Source organism: Coniophora puteana (genome assembly GCF_000271625.1).
Source record: "Coniophora puteana RWD-64-598 SS2 unplaced genomic scaffold CONPUscaffold_11, whole genome shotgun sequence".
NCBI lineage: Eukaryota > Fungi > Basidiomycota > Agaricomycetes > Boletales > Coniophoraceae > Coniophora > Coniophora puteana.
The window spans coordinates 1,084,591-1,092,624 of record NW_006913063.1 but is presented as its reverse complement, the minus strand read 5'-3'; the positions used below and the strand labels follow the sequence as shown (position 1 = coordinate 1,092,624).

The 8,034-nt window shown below is 42.7% G+C and overlaps 1 non-coding gene across 1 annotated transcript; it reads left to right on the top strand.

Moving 5' to 3' along the window:
• The first annotated feature begins 233 nt into the window (after window positions 1–233).
• Window positions 234–304, top strand: CONPUDRAFT_t93. Its single transcript has one exon. It is a non-coding gene; the product is annotated as a tRNA-Ser (tRNA).
• Window positions 305–8,034: the final 7,730 nt, after the last annotated feature.

Sequence of the window (8,034 nt, the reverse complement as noted above, 5' to 3'; positions counted from 1 at the left end):
GGGACAGTGCAGCATCCTACCTGCAATACTGTTTGAGGGATTGTTTTTCACTGCACTATCATTCCACCATCCAGTTGAACCAGTCTTGCCTGCCTACCCAGGCTGAGGAACAACTTGGAGGACTGAAGAGCAAAGCAGGTGAAACACCAAAGGAGGATGAGGTCAAAGATGGCAGGATAGATGAGATTTGGGCTAATCAGCTTGTTAGTGTATGAATCTGTACTCTTAATATTGGTCAGATAGTCTGGTGGTTAGGCATCCCAGTACTAGTGGAAGGACCTGAGTTCAATTCCCAGTCAGACCAGACTTTGTGTATTTAACACAGCTGGGGTTTAGCAAATCTGCAGCATGTTTTTACAGCTGACCTTCCCACTGAACTTGCATGCCTTAGGCATTCATGAGAGATATTCCAACAAGCTGCTCAGGTTCAGCACCTCATCAACTCAGTCCAAAAATGTCATTCTCATGGGATGATGGCAGCCTTGAATATGCTGATGCTCCTAGCCTCTAATCAGATGTTGATATGCCTTGAACAAGCTTGAAAAAGTATGTTAACCAGAGCCTTTGGTGCAATGCTTGATCCATACTCATTTTACTGCAGTCCTTTTCTCTCAATGCCTACTGACAGTGTATTTATCTATCTGTCCAACATCTGAGCAACATTGCTACTTTCCCAGAAGAAAAGGTCCTTGAGGAAGTGGCAATTATGGTACTTGTCTTTGTTTTTGAAGAGTTGCTTTTGCTGCTCAACCAGCTGTTTTTGTATGGTGCCAGATACTAATTCAACAGCCTCCTTTTAATCTCAATCAACTGAATGGCACATTTTGCAGTTGGAAAGTTCAGGCTGTGATGTCAGCTTGGTCAATACAGGGTTGTCTTGTACTGAAACAGCACAACAAATTTGAAAGGTTTTCAATGTAGAACTCCCTTCAGTCATGACTCTAAGAAAGCATGGATTGTACTGGAATCCTCTTGAGGGGAGACAAAATAGAGCTCTCATGATTCCCCACAACACAATGGACCCTGCTGTTACCAACAAGTGGAAGAAAGAGAAGGGAAAGAAGGCAGACTCCAGCAGAGATGGAAAGTAGAGGAACTTCAAGGGAAGACAAGGAATGGTATATAGAAAATGGCAAAACCTTGTTGTGTGCAGCCTGTAAAAGAAAGTTGATGAACTAGCAAAGATTTGGGTAATGATTTTTACACTTATTAACATGCCAAGGCACTTATAATCTTAATCAACTTTTAGCTACTCAAAGTGCTCTAAACAACTAAATCAACCAGAAAGTGTCTTGTTTCTAAAGATGGCAAGCTAGTGCCTGTAAAACATTGGATTTTGGAGTTTTGATACTTTTTCTGCACAGAAAATTACAATAAAACTGATGAAAGCACTGAGTTGGATGATTGATGGCAATCAGAGCTGTTCAACTGGAATAATGCATCATCACTTTATGCACATAGATTTTTTGAGTATCAATGGATTTCAATAAGCCACACCCCCTTTTAATCTGTCAAGGTTATTACAAGTACCTGTTATGAGCTTTATCCAAGTGTTTTTTTCATATCCAACTCATCAGTATTAGCTTATAGATTTACTTTTACTGCCCTTTGAGCAATCATTACCTACTTGGGCTATTTCACAGGACCTGGGGGATTTATGGGCAAGAATAGCTGATACATTCAAAGATGGGACATGGTACTTGAATGGGAAACAAGTGAGCTACTGAGGGAGCAAAAATAGTTGAGTTGGGCTCAGGTGGTTGGGAGTGCACTCAGTTGAAGAAGCACCCTTAAGGAGGCTTGACAGCTTAGTACATAGTAAATGTTGAAGTCCACTTTCATCCATGGAGGACAATTCTGGACCAAGGCTGAGTTCACCAAGGCAGACAAGGCACACCCCAGACTGCACCACATGGTTGCCAGGCTTCCTAGAGCTTGACTGTGCCTTAAGCTTGCTCTTAGCATGTCAAAGGGCAAAGCACTTGTGGAGGCAATGGTGGAGCTTCTCACAGAACAAACAGACAAGCTCCCAGTGCAGGTGCAGTGGTGGAGCACCAGTGCAATAACAGGTTGTAGCAACTTGGCATCAATAATCCTTTCAAGGTCATTTGGACTGACAAAGATGTAATTAACCTTGCAGGTGGCTTGGCTCACATAAGGATGCTTAACATATCTGGCACCCACAGACCTTCCAAAAGAATGGAACTGACTTTCAAGGCTATAACAACCATCCCATAGGGGTGCCCAAATGTCTGCACTCTTGGCCTTGTTCTCCAACAATCTCACCACCACATCATTTGTGGTGAACCCCAGCTTGAAGAGCCTTCTGGTGACTGACTTGAATGTCAACCAGGGGACTGGTACAATCACTTTTACTATTCAACAAGTCTCCTTGTGCTGCAGTCATTATCACACATTATCATTGATGTTCATTCCAATGTTGCATGTCATTACCATTAATTTGGCTATTGGCTTCATCATTGACTTTGTCTTTAAGTGACACACTCCACCATCAGCACCCTTTAATGTGCACCCATTATTGTTGCCTTCATCAATCATCAGAGGAAAGTTGGGAAGATCGTAGACAAGAAGAAAGACCTCTTTGTTACCACCATTTGCTTTGTTTCATTTGTTTGTAACAATGTAATCACATTTCAATGCCAACATTAGCATCACAAAATTCATACAGTAGCATTTAACACAGTGGTCTCAATGCAGAATTAAACCTCATTCTGATTCAACCAAACATGTGCCCAAATGACTGGTGTCTAATTCACAATCCAACATTTTATGTGCTATTTTTACCACTCCTAGCACATTCCCCCATGTCCCCAAACTGGACAGCAAGGCAGTGATTAAGTCTAGTCCAGGGGTGTACTTGAAAAGGTAAATGGCACTGGTCCATGCCATGGTGGTATTTGTAATAGTGGTGGCGTCTTGGTTATCTGCATCTTCTTTTCACTGATGTGGATGTTTGGAAGGTTTGATGTTATGAGGTTGAGATGAAATTTGACAAAAAAAGAAGCCATCAGTTGAAGTGCAGGCCATTTTGAGACAGGGATCTTGATTGAAAGTGAGATAGTGTGTTTGTCTGCACATTGTGGCTGGCAATCAAGGCCCTGATCCCCCCCACTAAGCTTTGTCAAGATATGTCTGTGCAATGTGCTTGCCCTAGGTGTTTGCACATAGGAATGTGTGCATGGGAGTTGGCTGTAAGACAGTGACAGAATATACTGGATAACAAACTGCAAGACAGCAATATACATAGTGTGGTCTTCTCTTGTGAAATTTGGTCTGGTCTGTTGCTGGGTGCCACACTATGTACACATGTTTATGTCTCAGGTGTATGTTTATATTCTGTTCAACAACTCCAACATGCCATGCTTGCAGCCCATGCACCATTTGCCAAGGCTACATGAGCACTATCTGCAAAATGTTAGAGGCTACAACCTTCAGTACTTGATAAAATACTTAGAGATTCTGGGCCAGTACCAAGCCACCAATAAGTATACCTTTACTCTATAGCATTTATCTGTAGTAGACAATTGCTCTAATAAAAACTGCTATCTATCGATCGATAGTCTTTCCTTTGTTCCATGCGGTGCCTTTCTGAAGTGCACCCCAGGTACTGCACTAGAGGTTAGAATGATCACAAGGCCATTACTTTTCTTGTTGTAAGTTTCCCCTGACCCTGTTGTGAGCATGACTAACTAGTTACTACTGATTCAGTGCAAAACCAAGGCTGGCCATTTATTGGCTGGGAGTGGCAAGGGTTATTTGTACTATTGGTTTCTTCTCAGCAACACCCACAATCACATTATCCTGCTTGCCAACAACTCTAGTATCACTCCTGTATCATCTCCTCCTCAAACTCAAGGCCCTCATGTTGCTAGAACAACATCACTATGTGCACTTTCTATTCCTCAGAACCCCATGTCTGCAGGTCAGCTGGTTCCTCATACCTCTCTACTCATTAACTGCTGGGCCCCTTCATTCTTGGCCAAAAACTCAAGTGTAGCCATAACCTCTTCCCTTGCTGATTTGGGTGAATGCTCCCCGGTGATCCAAAGTGTCAGGCATACACATTCAAATTGAGCACATGTAAATTTCAGACCTCAATCAAGGTTTTTGGTCACTCAAAGAGATTTACAAAACCTGCTTTGCTTTGAGACAGCACCAACAAGACATAATTCACTTCATTTCAGTGAGAAAAATTGTTTTTTTCTTGCATTCCTCAATTTCTTTTCATCTCACACTCTCAGCTCCTTCCAGCTATTTGGCTTTCCCTCATCTAATGCACCCTCAACAAACTCCACATGAGCTTTAACATCTATGACTTGGCCATGTTCAGGGTTTAAGGACTGACAAATTGAGGGAAATGAATGGTGTTATGTTGCCACTAGATAGGTGTTTTTTTGTTGACATCTGAGTAATTGGCATTCTCATAAAAAGGCAATAATTAAGCTGCTGGAAGGGTGTTTGACTTGATATAAACTGTCCAGCTGGGATGTGTTTGTATTTACTTGTTCATTTTTATTGGACTCTTCTATTTGTATACCCTGCAATCATTTTTGATGTAGAGAATGTCATTTGTCTACTGCAGGGACTGTGATCCAGGCAACCTAGTACATGGCTGGTGTGCAATATGGGCAGGTGGTAATTATAATCCCAACAAAGGAGACCACCTTATTCTATACAAATGGAGACTCATTATTAGGCTTCTTCTGGATTCAGTTATTGTTTCATGGTTCCTCTGTGATTTTTTGGTTTTTGTTTGGGGGGGGGGGGGGGCAACAAAAAAAGTAACCTATTCAATCACATCATCTACTGATTTTGAAATTGGCAAAATTGGGGATATTTAGACTTTGTACAAGGTCATTTTGGTTTTTTGGTAAGTCTATGGTTTGTACTTCATTCTTCGACTATGCAAAAATGTCTCCCTAGTTGTTTTTCAGGCTTCAAGGTGTAGCTTCCTTGATTACAGCAGTGAAAAGCCATCATTATCCTTGTGGTGCTTGTTATCACAAAGCTGGATGTTGTTAGTGAGGTGATATACAATATTGCAAGTTGGCCTAGATGCAGTGGGCAGGAACTAGGAAAGAGCAGAGGTGGGGTCAGAGGAGAACTGACACACATAGGCAGGGGGCAGAAGACATTAACAGAGAACTGGAGGATACATTTGAAGGAGAAATTGTGAGTGGGGGGAAAGGGGTTAGTATGGCTGAAAGTGTGCACAGAGAGCTGCAGAAATAGCCTGAGTAGCTGAAGTAGCCAAAGAGATTGTTGTTGACATAGGCAGTGAGCCCACAGAAGGTGTATGCAGCTGCCAGACACTCTGACATAGGAGAAGCTAATTCAGAATGGAGAATGGTGTCATAAACAAGAGTCTTTTTGGAATCATTCATGAAGAGCATAGCTTCTGTAGAGCAAGTAGCAATGAACTGATCTGTTGGGTGGGGAAACTTTTTACAGACTCACTGTGATTGTTGGATAATGGTTTGGACTGGGACAGAGGAATGATCTTTTTAGCAAGGGAGTACAACACCCAAGTGTGGGATGTGTCACTCGGCACAGCTTGCAGAGCTTCAAGTGTTGTTACTGTAAGTTTGATTGAAAACTTTGTGTATTTATCTTGTTGAAATGTCACACATTATTAATATATATTGAGATATTGTAATAAAAAATAATTATGTGTATTGTGAAAAGTGTTGATGCTGCCACTAAGCTGAAGGATGAGGATGTGCTATGTGTAAGAACTATAGTACATGCTTGGAACCCAGGTGTGTAGGACAAAAGCCTTATGTATTCACCTATAGTATGTGCTTATAACTAATTGAAGTAGTACATGTACAAATTTATAGAAAAGAAAGGAAACTCACCCCAGACACAAAACAAAAGCTCTTGTGAGAGGTGGAGTGTGCAAGTTGACTGGTCATGTTTGACCTCAATACCAAGGAGCCAGTGCAGCTTGTCCTTGAAATGAACAACCACAATCAGTAGTGTGTTAGCATCATGTTGATAGAAGATAGTTTGGTCAACTTGTGCTTGCATGAAGCCCATTGATTTGACAAGAATCTGGACAAGCTTCTGGTACCATCAACACCTGGGCTGCTTCAAACTGTAGAGTGTGCATACAAGACAAAAAACATGGCTGTTGAGGTTGGGAATAGGGTAGCCCAGTGGGGGTCACATATCAATGTCTTCATTGTTATTGAGCTTGCCATTCAAATATGCACTCTTGATGTCAATTTGATAGAGTTTGAGGTCAAGTCAATTTGTGAGTGAGAGAACAGTGTGAACTAATGCAAGCTTTATGACAGGGGTGTACATGTCAAAATAGTAAATGCTGGGCACTTGGCTGAAGCTTTGCATGACCGAACAAGTGTTGTATCTCACAACTTTTCCCACACCATCTTTCTTCACCTTAAACACCCACTTCAAGCCCACCACATTTGCACCAATGAGTGCATGCTTGTATTGTTATGTCCCAGCCTTCTGCAATGCCTCCATCTCCTTCTCAATTACCTTCTCCCACAGAGGCCAATCTACCCTTCTCCTTGCTTCTGCCACAGTCTGGTTTAAGAGCCTCAGCATCTGCAGTTGCAGCAGCAAGAATGTACTCAAGCAACTCATAGCCCTCAAGATCCTCAAGCTCTTCCTCTCCGATCCCTCATCCACCTCTACAACATTGGCATGCTCCCCCTCAAATCCAGAAAGTGCCCCTGGTACTTGGAGACCTCTTGGGAAACGAGGGCCAGTGCAATGAATGGAGGCTGTGCCATGCCCATGCTGGATGTCTGGGACATAGTGACTTGGCCAATGTGCTCATGTTGGGTGTGGAGCATCCTTGTCTATAGGCTCCTCAGCCTCAGGAGGTGCCTCAGGAGTGGGGTGGGGTGAAGTCAAGTTGGTGGCAGGCACAGGAACTGATGTTAGGTGAGTGTTGGCCAAAGATTGCACACAATTTTGTTGTCAAACTCAACCTTTTCTAGCTCCCTCTCCCCTTTGAGCTGAGATGATGGTGCAAAAGTAACACTGGGCTTGACAGTAACAGTCCAGGTGCATGGCCAGGATCATCATGAATGTTGTCAGCAACCATCCTCTCAAAAAGTACTTTGGATATATCAAGAGCACCCATGTGGACATAGCAAAAGTGCTAGTAAATGCTGCAAACATCCAGACTTTTGAGATTCTGAAGTTTATTTAGTCTTGCAGTAAATTGAACATATGCAATCCATCTTATTTTATGTCATGCAGCACAACTGGGCTGTCATAGTTGCACTTTAGGTGCCAGTTGCACTTCAGGTACTGCAAACACCCAGGGAAGTGTGTAATCTTTTTCTGGTCTTTCATCAGAACAGAATCAAGATCCCTTTCTTGCAATGGTTATCCAATCTTGCACACTTGGGTCCAGTTGTGAGCAACACACGAGCCTCAAGAACCAACCACACGCAAGAACCTACAATGAGGTAGACAACACGGTGCTGTACAGCACAACACCGAGAGGGTAGGAGAGATGACTGCTTGCCAACATGGCAAGACTAGGTGTATAGCTTTTAGGAGGTATTCCCACAAGAACTCACTTAGAGTCTGTGGGCTGTTATTGCGCAGACTATATACAAGTACATATTGTGTTGGGTTTTTCATCTCTTGGCAGGTAACTGCGCACAGAAGGGGCAGACGATGCTGCCACCCACAAAACCAACCGCGGACGCAACTTGCACAGCAGCAATTGATGTGGCTGTGCAAGTCACGTCAGTCATACATCACACATAAATAGGCACCTACAAGTTCATTTCCCCTTGCGACAACCCCCTACACCCGCTGCCTTACCATTCACAACATGGGCAACTGCATATCTCAGGACTTTGAGAAGACCCAGTCTGACACAATCGACAAACAACTCAAAAAACACTTGGTTGAGCCAAACAGTCTACCTACTATGGTAAGGACTGTGTATGCACACATACTGTGCTGTGTACTACTACATAAGGTAAAAGGAATGATGTATGTATGATGTCAACTATTGTAAGT